At 42.9% G+C, this 14,789-nt stretch overlaps 1 long non-coding RNA gene across 1 annotated transcript; it reads left to right on the forward strand.

Moving 5' to 3' along the window:
* The first annotated feature begins 1,218 nt into the window (after positions 1–1,218).
* LOC109503505 lies at positions 1,219–13,626 on the forward strand. The gene is made up of 3 exons (XR_006585153.1): positions 1,219–2,089; positions 12,052–12,247; positions 12,806–13,626. It is a non-coding gene; the product is annotated as an uncharacterized LOC109503505 (long non-coding RNA).
* Positions 13,627–14,789: the final 1,163 nt, after the last annotated feature.

The following is a 14,789-nucleotide window of genomic DNA, read 5'->3' on the forward strand; positions in this document are numbered from 1 at the left end:
GCCTGGAGCCTGCTTCCGATTCTGTGTCTCCCTCTCTCTCTCTGCCCCTCCCCCGCTCGTGCTGTCTCTCTCAAAAATAAACATTAAGAAAAACATTTTAAAAATTGCTTGAATTATAGATCTTAAAAATTAACTGCTCCTTTTTTTGGTAACCATTTTGGCATCCCCACCCCCCTGCCCCCCTCTCCCCATCTTCCCCAACTCAACTGCCTAGTTCTGCTTTGCCTTTTTTTGAACATATGGAAGGAGTATTTTTTTTCTCTTAATTCTTTTGAAAGTATTGCTTCTGTCTTTAATACTCTCATCTAGGCTTTTCTTAGATGTATGTGTTTATAGCAATTTTCGAATGGCCTAAATACCATAGTTTTCAGCATATCTGCCTGAAATTGGTTGTAGTGTCTTCATGATGATCTTCTCTGATCGAACCCAACCCAAACTAAACAAAACCCAAATCAGAGCTACTCAAAAAAATACAACAAAACCATTCCTCTGGTGCTCAGAAGGGGAGTTATTTCTTCCTGGTTTTTTTTTTATTAAATATATCTATTCATATATATATACATATATATATATAATGAATACATATAATATACGAGTGTATATATATCAGCATTTCATTTCAAATTTTATTTCAGAAGATGCTTCAACCCTATCCTATAAATCTTGACTGAAAAATGTTTAAAAATTTGTGCCTACACATTCAAATCAAATCTTAATTCTGCAAGCTCTACCTTATTTCCTTGATTTTACTTTTAGGAGAGAAGGCCATTTAATTAAAAAAATTCTTCTCTGCTTTCTTTTCTTCCCGGCTCCCTGCCCCCACCCCTGCGATTGTCTCCTAGGACCAGGAAGTTTATATGTCAACAGAAGCGGTAATCAGACCCCTGACCTCCCCTGGGCTTTCAACCCAGTGTTTCCACAGAGGGATTAACCCCAAATACCAACTTGCTCTCTGAGGCAAAATTGTTCCCTAGGCGGGCATCACCAAAGGGTTTTCTTCTCTCTGGTCTTTCACATTCACCCCGCAAATAAGGTCTTCTCAAAGGGAGGCTTAGAGGCAGCCGCTCAAAGCAAATTGCCAGGCAGGCTGGAGCCGAGAGAGATGCTTGGAAAGCTCCGGGCTCTCAAGCACCTAGTCTGTGCTCCTCTGTCCGCCCAGTGGTCATAACCTTCTAGATCCATGGGTGCTATGAGTCAGGGCCTGGCTGCGTGGTCCAACAATACTTGGCCCTGTGAGTGTCTGAGTGAGCTTATGTGTGTGTGTGTGTGTGTGTGTGTGTCCATCTTTGGATTCACACACAAGGAGTCCTTTGGATGGTGGGTTTGGGGCATCAAGGACACCGGCAGAGAGGGGGCTCTGGAGTCCCTTCTGGGGGGTGACAGGAGCAATAATAGCCTGGCCTGTTGTGCAGAACCACAGCTGTGTGCCTACACAGGGAATGTTTGCAAGGCGTTCTGTTTTATTCTTTGCTGCAGGTCTCAGAATGTCCACTGAGGAGGGAACGCTTTGAACTGGGCATCAAGCTCTGGGCCCGATTCCAAGTCAGCTCTAAAAACAGTCGGAGCTACCCCGGGTCCTCTACTTGCCGGGCGGAAAGGCTGAGAGAGTGGCTCCTCACGTCTGCGTGGTCCCCCATGTCGTCTGCACGGCCCTGCTCTCAGCCAAGGCACCCACGAGGCAAGGCGCTTTTCTGATGGCAGGACATCCTCTCCCCACCCAGACCCCCAGCGATTTCTCACCAGAGAGACAAAGCATCTTTATTTTAAAAGCTCCACGTAGCATGTCCAGAAATTTCTCCTGCTATTAAGGAGGGGGTAGGGTGGGGAAAGGGCCGATGAAGCTACTTACTTAATGGCTCCTAACAGCTGTGGAAAGTTTGATGCAGCAGGAGCACCCAGACAGAAAATTAAAAAACTAATAAAGTCCTCAGTGTGGGGGCACTGGCATCAGGACAGCTTTACTTCTCCAGACACCTAATAAAGAGACATTCCGGGACACTCACTCATAAGGGGAGTCTGCAGGGGTCACAGAGAACAGTGGAAAGCGAGCCATGGAAACATAGCAGTCACTCACATCGCCGCGGGGAAGGTTCGTTTGCTTCTCTTTTTTCCCCCCTTTTCTCCATTTTAGAAAAATGACAGGGTGCCTGGGACCAAAAAAAAGACAAGAAAGAAAGAAAGAAAGGGAAGAGAGGAAGAGAGAAAAAAAGGAAGGAAAGCAGGAAGGAAGGAAGGAAGGAAGGAAGGAAGAAAGGGGAAAAAGGAAAAAGGAAGTCCATTCCAGGAACCCGGATATAGAAACCTCAGTTTCATGGACAGAGTGAGCATTAGGCTGATGTTTGTCATTTTAGTCATTAGAGGGACAGGAGGTGGTGGTCACCTCGGAGGGGCACACTGACACTGGGAGATGACTTGGCCGCTGGAGGTAGCAGAGAAAGGGGGGTTGGGGAATTGGGGTTTATCCAGCTGGATACCCTCCTCATGGCAGATTTTCTCACACGGGTTTTTCCACTGCCATTACTTGGTCATTTTGGATCCGAGTTTCTGGGGGTCTGCTAGGTTATGGGGTTGTTGGTTGAGACTTTTGGTCTTGAGGGACATTTATGTTATTCTGTCTTCATTCCCAAGTTGGGCTGTGTGTATCTGAAGATAAAAAAACGATGAGTTTGGACAAGCAAGCCATCTGTCAGGTGTGGAGATATTCCTCTGAGCTGGTGGTACCAGGGTCTTCTCACCCAGATAATGCTCGAGTACAAACGTTGGAAAGGAGCAACCTGTGAAGAAAAGAGAGTAGAGTGAGATCAGGCAGACAGAGAAAGATAAATTCTGTCTGATCTCACTTATGTGTGGAATCTGAAAAAACTGAACGCCTAGCAACGAAAAACAGATTGGTGGTTGCCAGGGGAAAAATGAGTGAAAAAAGAAAAGAAAAAGATCATGAAAAGAAAGAGTTGGTTCCATTTTCGAATCTCGTGTCGAGTTCAGTTCCAGTTTTTGCGAACGGCTTGGGTTGGTTCTCACTGCGTAATGTTCCGGCTGATCTGTGATCTGGAGACCAGCAGCCAAGCGGTTCCTTGGGATCACCTCTGCCTGGCAGTGGTTACAACTGCGTGGTGTCACGTATGCTTTAGAAGAACAGGTTCATGGTGTGAAATGGCTTTTTGCACACGGGCCTGAAGGTGGTCCTCGTACAAATTTCCTGAGGGCTCCTGGTGTGATGGAAACAGGGCTGGATGGAGAAAGGGGACCCGGGCCCAGTCCCAGCCTGCTCGGGCTCTGACACTAATAGGCGTGGGTTGCTTGAACAAATCACTTGCCCCCTGTGGGCCTCAGTGCTTCGTTTGGAGGGTGAAGGGGTGCTAAGTGACTTTTTTGAACATTTTTATTTATTTTTGAGAGAGGGAGAGAGAGAGAGAGACCGAGTGCATGTGGGGGAGGGGCAAAGAGAGAGGGAGACACAGAATCGGAAGCAGGCTCCAGGCTCTGTGCTGACAGCTCAGATGCGGGGCTCGAACTTACAAACCGTGAGATCATGACCTGAGCCGAAGTCGGACGCCCAACCGACTGAGCCACCCAGGTGCCCCGGGAAGTGACTTCTAAGGCCCCTTCCTGCTCCCACATACTGTGATTCCATGAGCTTCGAAGGTTGCTCTCTATTGGTGTTCCTGGCTCTTCTGTGTCAGAAAGAGTGTTTTTCTTCTGGCTTTTCATGTAATTGTGGCTTGGCAGAGACGGAGCCGCAGCCCTTGGGTGTGATGCAGGAGAGATTGGTGGTTATGTGAGTAAAATGAAATATGGGCTTTTGAATTTCTTAAGTCCAGAAACTCTTTCTTGGTCTTTTCTGTTACTTGGGGACTTTTTTCCCTTAAAAACAAAAACAAAAAAAAAAACAAAAAACAAACAACAACAACAACAAAACCAAAAAACAAACAAACAAAAAGATGTTTTGTTTTTGTTTTTGTTTTTGTTTTTCTTCCTCCGAGCACAGTCACATTTAAGAAAAGGGAAATTCTGCCCCTGGGGTAGGCATGGGTTGGTTTCTGGTGGGTAAATCTCTCTGAGGGAAGTTCTGATTTATTCTGGAAGGATCCCGACCAGTGCTTCACAACTTTCCAAGTGCGTAAGGATCACTTGAGGGTCTTGTTAAATCTAGATTCTGATTTAATAATTGTGGGGTAGAGAGCATGGATTTCTTCCTTTCCAATGAACTCCCAAGCACTGATGCTCTTGGCCCATGGATTACACGTTAGACCATCCCTAGGCCCCTCCAGAGAGCGACAGGTCTCACAGGATGGAAACACTGGCCCTCCAGATTGGGACTCTTTAGGCCTCTGGGCCCAGCATGAGCCCTGAATAAACTTGCAAGGTCAATAATTAACATAGAGAGTCCTGTCCCTCTGAAAGGTCGATCTGCCTGAGGGCTGAGAATCTGTCTTTATGTAGATTTTCCCTTTTGCCTTCTGACACTTGAGTAGTTTCTCTCCCTCTCTCCCTCGCTCTCTCTCTTTCTGTGTCTCTCTGTTTCCAGCATTGGGAGAAGAAAAATTGGATAGAGGGGTGAGGAAGAACAATGCATCAATTAGAAAGCTACAGTATAGAATTAAATGAGCCCCATCCTCCGGCTCATTAACATTGTATTACTTAGCAAGTCTAGAGCTAGTGTTTCAGCTAAATAAAGAAATGTAAATCATTTAATACACCTTTCTTAATTGAGCCGCACGCCAGGGGCACCTTCCTAATGGCATTATGGCACCAATTACCTCATTAGGAGAGAAGAGCTGCTTTTATGACAGGTTTTAGAAATTAAAATGGTAGAGGGACGTCCTTCAGGAGGACTAACTCTGGGCTGGGCTGGGCTGAGCTGAGCAATGAGCCAGAAAGGCACACGAGGGCCTGGGGGCTGACGGCAGGGTGAGGATCCCTGTCCCGTCTGACCCCAGGCTTGGGGACAAGATTTGGATTCACTCTTCACGCGTTGCTTGGTCAAGAACATAAACCCCAGAGGCTCCTGTACTTGGGTGTGTGTGCGAGTCACTGGGGAGGCTGGTTAGGAACTCAGGTTCCAGGGCCCCACCCTGAGATTCTGACCCAGGAAGGCTGGCTGGGCTCCAGCCAAACCATAATTGTAATAAGGTCCCTGGGCAGCAACTCTGCGGGAAGCTGGCAGACGCTATTTCATTGGTAGATGTTGTAGACAGGGTCCCCGTGACTTCACCCAAAACCCAGCTGAGAGTATGCTGGTTCCTCCAGCACCTGGGACTTCCATCTTCCCAAGAATAGAGTAGATTTGCGTGGGTTTGCTTCTTCAGACACGACACAGCCAGGTTTTTTCTTTCTGTGTGGCATGCTTTGGTTGGTTTGTGTGGCTGAGTAGCAGGGAGAACTGGGTTTGCCTATCAGTTTGGATGCTTACTTGCTGGGTGACATTGGGCAGGTCATTGTGGCCTTGGGGCTATAGTTTCTTCAGCTCCGAAATGGGAATGGTCAAGTGGGAATTGTAAATGGCACGGACATGTCATTGATCAAGACATCAATTGTCTTTTGGCAACTTAGTTTTCTTTTCCGTGGAATGAGAATGGGGCGCTTAGATGTGAATTCCGTGAGTCTAGGTAGCAAGTGGGCTTCTCTTTCTGGCAGCTTTACGTGTTTTCCTTCCCCTGTGGTAACAAGAACTTGAACCTCCAGATTTTTGTGTAAATGTAGAATTTATAGCACTGGTTTTGGGGAGTTTTCCAGTTTCCTGGGTCGATGATTAATGTGGTTTTCTCAGAGTGCATCGTGTCTTCTCCTTCTAGTCCTGCGGACCGCATGAAGGCGAGATGCTGTTTCTGCTTTTCCCTCTACTGACACGTAAAAGAGGGAGCAGATGCATTTTGTTACCCAACAGGGCAGAGGAAGCACCAGCTGCTGACAGATATGTTGGAAAGCAAAACTGGGCTTCAAAATGCAAATTTCCTAATAATGAAAACCACTTTCCTGATCCCAAACCTTTGTTGGCTTTACATTGCCGACCATGTCGTGCACAGAATTCTCTGCCTGGCTTTCCGTGTCTCGATCATCAGGCTTTCGAGGGCTTTGCTGATCCGATATCCTCTCCACCAGTAACTTGAGTCATGTGGCTTTCACTTACTTTTGTGATGGTCACTCTCCAATCCACATTTCTAACCCAGATTCTGTTCTACATTTCCAGCAGCCTCCAAAGCACCTCCGATGGGCTATCTTGTCGTTACTGCAAATTCAAAATATCCTCATGCCCATCTATGAACTTTCCCTTAACCACGCTGCCCTTCCCATCTCTCTTATTTCTGTTTATGGAAGCAGGATCTAGCCCTAGGGAACCAAAACTGTCTTGGAAGATCCTGAACTTTTTCGTTCTATCATCTGATCTTTCACTAGGACCCATTGCTTTGAAATATCTCAGAGTTTAACAGATACAAGAAATCTTTTCCAGTTCATATAATCCTTACCATTTCTTCTTCTACTACATCCACAGTGGAAACCTCTCTAGATTGTATAGTTCATGAATCTTGCTAGATCTCCTGTGTAGAGAATGGTTTGTTAGCAGCACATATGCAGATGGGGTTGGTAGGCAACATAGGTCAAGTATAAATGCGCATATGTGTTGCCAAAGAATCTCACATGTGGTAAGCCTTCATTAAGAAAAATACAGCTTCTGGAATGAACAAAGTCATTGTCCTGATCAACTCTACTCTGATTGAAACACAACTGGATGCTTCCTAACGTACTATTATGTTATTGTATGTGCATTACCTTTCTGAGTTGTCAAAGACATTATCTTAACATCTCCCATTACTATTACATTTCTATCAATTTTCCTCTGAATGTCTAAGAATTCTTGCTTTATTTATTTTTATTCTATATTATGTGGCATATAAAGGTTCACGACAGTTATGAGTTGCAGACTTTGTCAGTATTTATCTAAATTTCACTTAAGCTTGTGTCTTTAAATTCTACTTGGATGGAAAACATTGCGATCCTGGTTTCTTTATAGATTGTGTGTTTACATGTGTGATATATTTGCTAGCTTATCTTTCCTTATTCTGATACTTTTCTTTCTTTGTTCTAGATGTATACCTTGGGAGAGCGTATTGACAGGTTTAGTTTTTCAAATATAAGAGTTTAAGCCATTTATATTTATTGTCATAGTTACTATGTTAGTTCTTACTTTAGTCAAGTTGCTTATGCTTTCTGCGTGCTCTTTACTTAAAATTGTGTTTTTTGCTACGTTGTTTGTATTTTCTTTTTTCTTTTTCCTGCTAATGATGTGGGATGTATGGGCTCTATTTTTAAATTCTATTGGAATTGCTTTGATAATTTAAAACATATGTATAGGAACTTATATTTTTCTAATTATTGATTTCAAAAAGTGTTACCTATCAAATGCACTGTGATTTCTCCCCCTTCTATCCTATTTCGCTCGGTTCCCTATTTTATTTATTTAACGTGGGATTTTAGACTCAAGCGTTACTTTTTTCCTCCCAACACATTGTTTTATAAAGATTTTCAAACTATAGAAAAGTTGACAGAATTTACAGTGAACACTCATATACCCACCATCTAGTTCCCACTATTGCCATTTTACTTTTCTTGCTTTATCCTGTATCTATCCATTCAACCCCTCTTAAAAAAAATACATTTTGAAGGAAATTGAAGATGTCAGTATACTTCCCCCTAAATACTTCAGCACAAATATCATGAACGAGAGTTCATGATTGCTTGCAATTTTTCCCCCTTTGAGGTAAAATTTACAGACGATAAAAAGCACAAATCTTAAGTGTATATTCATTGAATTTTGATGAATGTATACCTGGTGGGGTTTTTTTGTTTGTTTTTATTTATTTTTGAGACAGAGAGAGACAGAGCATGAGCAGGGGAGGGGCAGAGAGAGAGGGAGACACAGAATCTGAAGCAGGCTCCAAGCTCTGAGCTGTCAGCACAGAGCCCGACGTGGGGCTCGAACTCACGGACTGAGAGATCATGACCGGAGCCAAAGTCGGATGCTTAACCTAGTGAGCCACCCAGGCACCCCAGGTGTTATTTTTTAACATTATTTTCTCTTTCAATAATGCCTGTATTTAAAAACTCATTTACAATAATACTTTAAAAAAATTAGATGATATGTTGATTGATTTCAGTAATCACTTTGGGATCTACTTCATCAGAACTTCTCCATTCCCCTTCCCCTTCTCCTCCTCCCCCTCCTCCTCCTCCTTCTTCTTCTTTCTTTTCTTTTCTTTTTTTTTTTTTTAAAGTAGGCTTCATGCCCAGTGTGAAGCCCAGTGCAGGGCTTGAACTCACAACCCTGAAATAAAAACTGAGGTGAGATTAAGAGTTGGACACTTAGGCACCCAGGTGCCTCAGAACTTCCCCATTCTTTATTTTGATTCATCTCTCAATTGGCTACAGTATAAAATAAGTAATTTGTTTCAAAAAGGATTTGAGTGATGTACTTTTTTAGGAGTCTCTGAGTAGCTGAACATTTTCCTCCATTTCATTTAGACATGAATGACAACTTGGATGAGTTTAGAATTCTTGACTGGCAACTTGTACTCAAAACTATAGCTGTGTCTCTGTTGTCATCTGATGTTTGTTATAGGGCTAAGGCTAGTCTGCTTTTTTTTTTCCTGCCTGGATAATTATGAAATTCTTCTATTAGTCTTGAATTTGAATGTATCTAATAGTTGAAGTCTTTGAAGTAATTTTGCTGGGTACTCAATGAGAGTATTTGATCTACAGATATGAATCTTTTATTCAGTTATGGCAGAGGTTGATAATGGTTCCCCCAATCCATATTTTCCTTCTTACTAACATAATTCTTGATTTTCCTATGGGCACATGGCTGCTTGGAATAAAAACTATATTCCCCGGACTGTTAAGTTTGGTGTTGCATTTCTGTCACAGGAGACTGACTGATGAACCTTATGGCTATATCAGCTTAGGAAAGTTTTCTTCTTTTATATTTTTGGTTATTTTGCTTCTTTTATTTATTCTGTTCTCTTTTTTGTTTTTTTGTGTTGTTTCATTTTTTTTTTCTAGGAACATCTCTGATCTATGCTTTCTGTATTATATGTTCTTTAAGTACAACAATTTTTCTCTTATTATTTCAATCACCTTGTCTTTTTCCTCCTCATTCTGTGGCAGGTTTTCTGTTTTTTTTTTTTAATTTTTTTTTTTAACGTTTATTTATTTTTGAGACAGAGAGAGACAGAGCATGAACGGGGGAGGGGCAGAGAGAGAGGGAGACACAGAATCGGAAGCAGGCTCCAGGCTCTGAGCCATCAGCCCAGAGCCCGACGCGGGGCTCGAACCCACGGACCGCAAGATCGTGACCTGGCTGAAGTCGGACGCTTAACCGACTGCGCCACCCAGGCGCCCCTTGGTGGCAGGTTTTCAAGTTTCTCTTCTGTACCACAGCTTTTGACTTTTATTACAGTGTCCATTCTACTCTCTATTGCTTTCAATGAAAATTTTAATTAGGTATTGCTTTTTTAAGGGCCCATTATAAATGGAGACTTGTCAATTTTGAAAATTTTGCCTCCTCTGAGCCAGCACCCTTGTCATTAAGACTTCACAATCGAAAGGGGGCCAGTCATGTTGGTGAGGATCACACAGTCCCTCTGCCATTTACTTCCTGTCAGCACTGCTGACTGCTGTCTCTCAGGAGGTGGAGTTGTGACATGGCTTTCAGTGTCTTCCTTTGCCCCGTCCCATCTGCACCATGCTGGACAAGATGGTTCCACACTTTCTACCACATGGAAGGCATACTGTCCTGTACTTGTCCTTCCTTTCCCTAAAGCTTTTTCTTTTTCTTTTTCTTTTTCTTTTTTTTTTGTCTTTCTTTCTTTCTTTCTTTCTTCTTTCTTTCTTTCTTTCTTTCTTTTCTTTCTTTTTTTAATGTTTATTTATTTTTGAGAGAGAGACAGACAGAGCACAAGCTGGGGAGGGGCAGAGAGAGAGAGAGGGAAACACAGAATATGAAGCAAGCTTCAGGCTCCAGGCTCCGAGCTGTCGGCACAGATGTGGGGCTTGAACTCACGAACCATGAGATCATGACCTGAGCTCGGACGCTTAAGTGACTGAGCCACCCAGGTGCCCCGAAGCTTTTTCTTTTTTATTCTTCTCTGGGTTGTTGCAGTGAAGATCTAGTGTAGAAGAAGTTAAAGCACTTAATTTCAATGCTTTTTTATCCACGAGTCTGTAAAAGACATCCTTTAAAATTGATCACGTCGTGGGAGTGTATATTGTATGCTATAACATTATTAAAAACAGCCTTTGTCTTTGTGGTGGGGCGGGGGAGAGAGGGAGGAGCACGGGACTTGGTGTCAGAAGACATACTCATGGATCCCAACCCAGTCACCTATAAACCATATAGTCCTGCTCGTAGGCTCTTCAGTTTACTCATCTATACGAGGAGATTGGATTGAATGGGATCAAGTATTTGAAGCATTTTTAAGTTCTTAAAAGCTAAAAAAAAAAATTGTAAGGAATGGCAGTCATTCTTCTGGGGTTCCTTCTCTTTTTTGCTTCCCATAGGCTGGGCCCATGGTATGGAAGGTATTCAATAAATCCTTGTTAGTTAGTTATTTGGAATGAATGTCCAGAAAATGCTGACGATAATGCCTAAGGAGACAAACAAGAGTGACAGAGTAACTGAATATACTATTCTGCCTTCTTTCCTATTTATGTTGATAAGCTTTCCTTGAACCCGTGGCATTTTCTGCCTAGAAAGTGCCAGATTTTAGCAACCACATTCTCATTTTCTCTCTGGTCCCTCCTTCGAAGCTTCATTAACCAGTTCCCCAACACTCAAAATTTATTGTAAAAAGGTGTTCTTTTAAAGACTCTTTAAAAGAAATGTAATTATCTACGGCTCAGTATCACTTTTAAAGTTGTCCCTTGATACTTTCTGGAGGCTGCAAACTACATTTAATTTCCAAACATTCTTGGAAGTCATCCAGTAAATGCAGGCAGGGAAGGAGTGGCCAGGGTACAGCGTGCTAGGGGATTGCACCGTGAGTTGGCCAGTATCATTTATTATAGGTAATCCAGCAGGTGCGTAAATAACTCCTACTGGGAGGTTTTCCGCTCAGCTTCCCAAAATGGCTCCATTTCAACATCCAGCAGTGACGCTGTATTCTCAGAATTGGATTAGCTAAGCACTGGGCAAGTAACATCTACTTGAGTGCTCCAAAGGAAAGGTTTGCTCCCACATCAACAGCATTAGTATGAAATAGGCTTCTGTTCATTAAAAACGGTAGGATTCATCAGCTAATTGAAAAATACAGTTGCTTGAAGTTCTTTGAAATGTACACATGTACGTTTCATGTTATGTAGTTCCGTCCTGCATATGTGGTTTTTGAGCCCTTACTAAGTGTAAGGCCCTGTGCTGGGTGCTATGGAGGATAAGGAGATGAGTAAGACCACACCTTGGTTTTCGGAGTCCACACGTCATTTGGGAGACAGAGGCACATATACCATCTTATCACAGGACAGACTGAGAAGTCAGAAATGTGAGCAAAATGCTGGTGGGTTAGAAAGAAAACCTTGGAGGTGCCTCTTGGTAGAAGAAGAATTCAAACAAGGCATCTTGCATTCATTTATTATTACACAGATGCTTAGTGAATGCCACGTTACTTTCCTGCACCATACCATGAACACACGGAGGGCCAGTTTTAGTTGTTTAATCATTTACAAAGAATAAAGTTCAACGGGCGGAAAAGGGAAGGGAGGGCATTACAGAGGGCAGGAATTGAGTTGAGGCGTTGAAGTTGCATGGCATGCCCAAGAAATAGGGAGGCGTCGGGGTGGCTCTGTGCCAGGCTGAGTGGATGGGAGTGGGCGAGGGTGGAGCTGTAGTGAAGGTAAGGCTGGAAGATAAATCAGAGCAAAACTGCACAGGGCTCTGAATGCTCAGGAAAGGAAAAATGAGTTTTCCATGGAAATCAGATTTTTATAAATTGAGTCATTTTAAAGTTTACCAGGACTGGGGTTTTTTTGGTTTTTTGTTTGTTTGTTTGTTTTGTTTTTTAGGTGTAACAGTGGGAAGTATGCTGGCTTGGAATCAGACCACGCTTTGAATTTGAGCTGTGTCGTTCATCAGATGAATGACTTCACAGAAGTCAACTTAACCCTTCTCATACTCAGTTTTTTCATCTGTGAAAATGGCGTTTGTTCAGATAAAGTTAGAAGAGACAGGTGAAGGCTTCAAGGACATTGCCCACCTTTGGTACGTACTCAGTAAAGGTTGGTTTTTCTCCTCCCCACTTCCCATAGGAGGGCTTTGGTAAAGAACACATGTCATTACCCTCATGGAGTTTCCAGCTTCGCTGCTAAGTTTTTTTCTCAACTTTTTCCCAGTGGGTCTCAAACCTGAGTGAGCGTCAGAATCCTCTGGAAGTCTTGCTAAAACACAGATTGTTGGGCTCCACCCCAGAGTTTCACATTCTGTAGCTCTGGGATGGAACGAAACACTTTGCATTTCTAACAAGTTCCCAGATGCCGCTAATGCTGTTGACGTAGGGACCGCACTTTGGGGAGCTCAGCTTTATCATGTTTTACCACAGGGCGGACCCTATTGGTTACTCACCCAACAGCCACCCTTCTTCCCTGCTGACATAGCCCTGAATTGATCTGTGCGAGCTGTCAGTGAGGAGCCCGGTGTGGGGCTCAAACCCACGAACCGTGAGATCATGACCTGAGCTGAAATCAAGAGTGGGATGCTTAACTGACTGAGCCACCCGGGCACCCCAGCACAGAAAGATTCTTTGATTTGTCTCTAATTCAGTGCCAGAAGATGTATGATGATGGGTCAAAAGCAGTCAAGATGTATGATGGTGGGTCAAAAGCAATCATGGTCATCTCGGCTCCCTTCGCCACTCATCAACCTGAAGATGGGCAAGTGCCCCACAGTGTCTAAAGAGATGTGAGAATGGATTGGCTGAGAAAGACTCACAGGGAGAAGAGCTTGTGCCCCTTGCCCATTCTTCCTGAATGTGTACCTATCGCTGAAGTTACAGTAGTCATCTTGTGAGCAAGAGAAGACGAACATGAGGAGGACCAACATGGCAGATGTTAAGACAGAAATACAGAAAGAACCTGGATCTCCTAAGGCGTCACTGAGTGAGCCCTTTGAGTTGCCTACCTTGACTTGTTCTTACGTGAGAAAAATCCACTCTTCTTTTTTGAAACCCCTGTAATCCATTTGTTGTTACTTGCAGCCAAACACACTCATGATTGATACGACCTATTGCAGTTCTGTGATTTGGGTAACGTTGACCCCATGTCATAGATGAAGACAGCAAGGCTCGGAAAAAAGAAGTTGACATATAGTGGTAGAGCTTAGATTCCAACTCAAGTTCCCTGATTGTAAGCCCTTGGCATTCTCCAGTGACCTATAGCCTAACCATTCTTATTATTCCTTCCTACCAAAATATGTATTATTCTGTTTTCCCTTATATTAAGGAAGAAGGACTTGAGAAGTCCCATCTGTCCTGAGCTTTACTTGTACCTCTGTTGTCAGCCAGCTGACTTTCATTTCCTAATCAAGTAGTTAATTCTACCCACATTTACCTGTATATATAAATAAAACCTTTGGACTTTGATATACCCTTTTTGATACCCTTTTTTTGTAATGGACAACCTTGCGTTTGTTCGTATTTTGTTCCTTACAGAAAGAAGCAGTTGAAATTAGCATTGTGTCCTAACTTACAGACGTGGGCTTCAGTTATATTCCTAAAGTTTGAAAGATCTTAAAATTCTAATCAAATACAAATTCTAGAGCAATATTAGAGATCTTCCAGAAAATGCGGCGGAAGCCAGACTTCTTTACAAACCAGTCCCAGCCTCCAACTCAGATACATTTTCTTAGCCTACCCACCTATTCGTTCATGGGCCCTCCCAGCTCTGTGACCTCAAACTGTCAGGCTTAGTGCCAATATGTTGAAGGGACCAGTCTGCCAATCACACTCACACATATGTCTATTCTTTCATTGCCTTATTAGTACAATATGGCCCTCTGAACCCCCAGGGAAGACTGAAATCCCATTTACTACTAGCTCTTAGATCAGAACTGGGTATTTATGAGGGAACCTAAATTAATTACCATCACTAACAATATTTCCTTTAGTGTATGGAGAAACATGATTATTTATCTCCATTAAATTACCTTAAGTCGTTCATTTACTTGGCAAATTTTTATTGAATGTTCTATATGCTAGAGTGATTGTCAGTGTCATCTATTCATACAGTTACTTATCCATGGTTTATAACATCACTTTCATAGCACTGAAGGCTGGGAATTGGGTTATAATGCAGAGCAAAACCAGTGCGTATTGGTAAAATATACTAGTCTCACTGTTCATATAAGGTTAATAGAGTTATGTGTGCATATGTATGGTGGGTTTGCTTGTTTTTGTTACTATTATATGCTAATATAGGAACAACTGTGCTCATATATAATATATGCTATTGCTTGCGTCTTTCTACTACTTTTCTAGTTGAGGCTCCCGACCCCCACATCTTCTCATTTTCTTGTTGCTACTATCAGTAACAAGGTAAGGAATCAATTTGATGTGCTGTCTCCCCATCTATTATGGAAGAAGGGATTGGTAGGTCCCAGTCTGATCTGAGCTTTCCTTGTGCCTCTTCTGTCAGCCACCCAGCCCCAGATGGTCATTACTAATTATTTAAGTGATGAATTCCGCCCACACTTATGGAGCAGAGTTCATCTAGTTTGGCACCTATTCAAAGTTTGGCCCTTCGGAGTAGGT

The sequence above is a fragment of the Felis catus genome, chromosome C2 (genome assembly GCF_018350175.1).
Source record: "Felis catus isolate Fca126 chromosome C2, F.catus_Fca126_mat1.0, whole genome shotgun sequence".
NCBI lineage: Eukaryota > Metazoa > Chordata > Mammalia > Carnivora > Felidae > Felis > Felis catus.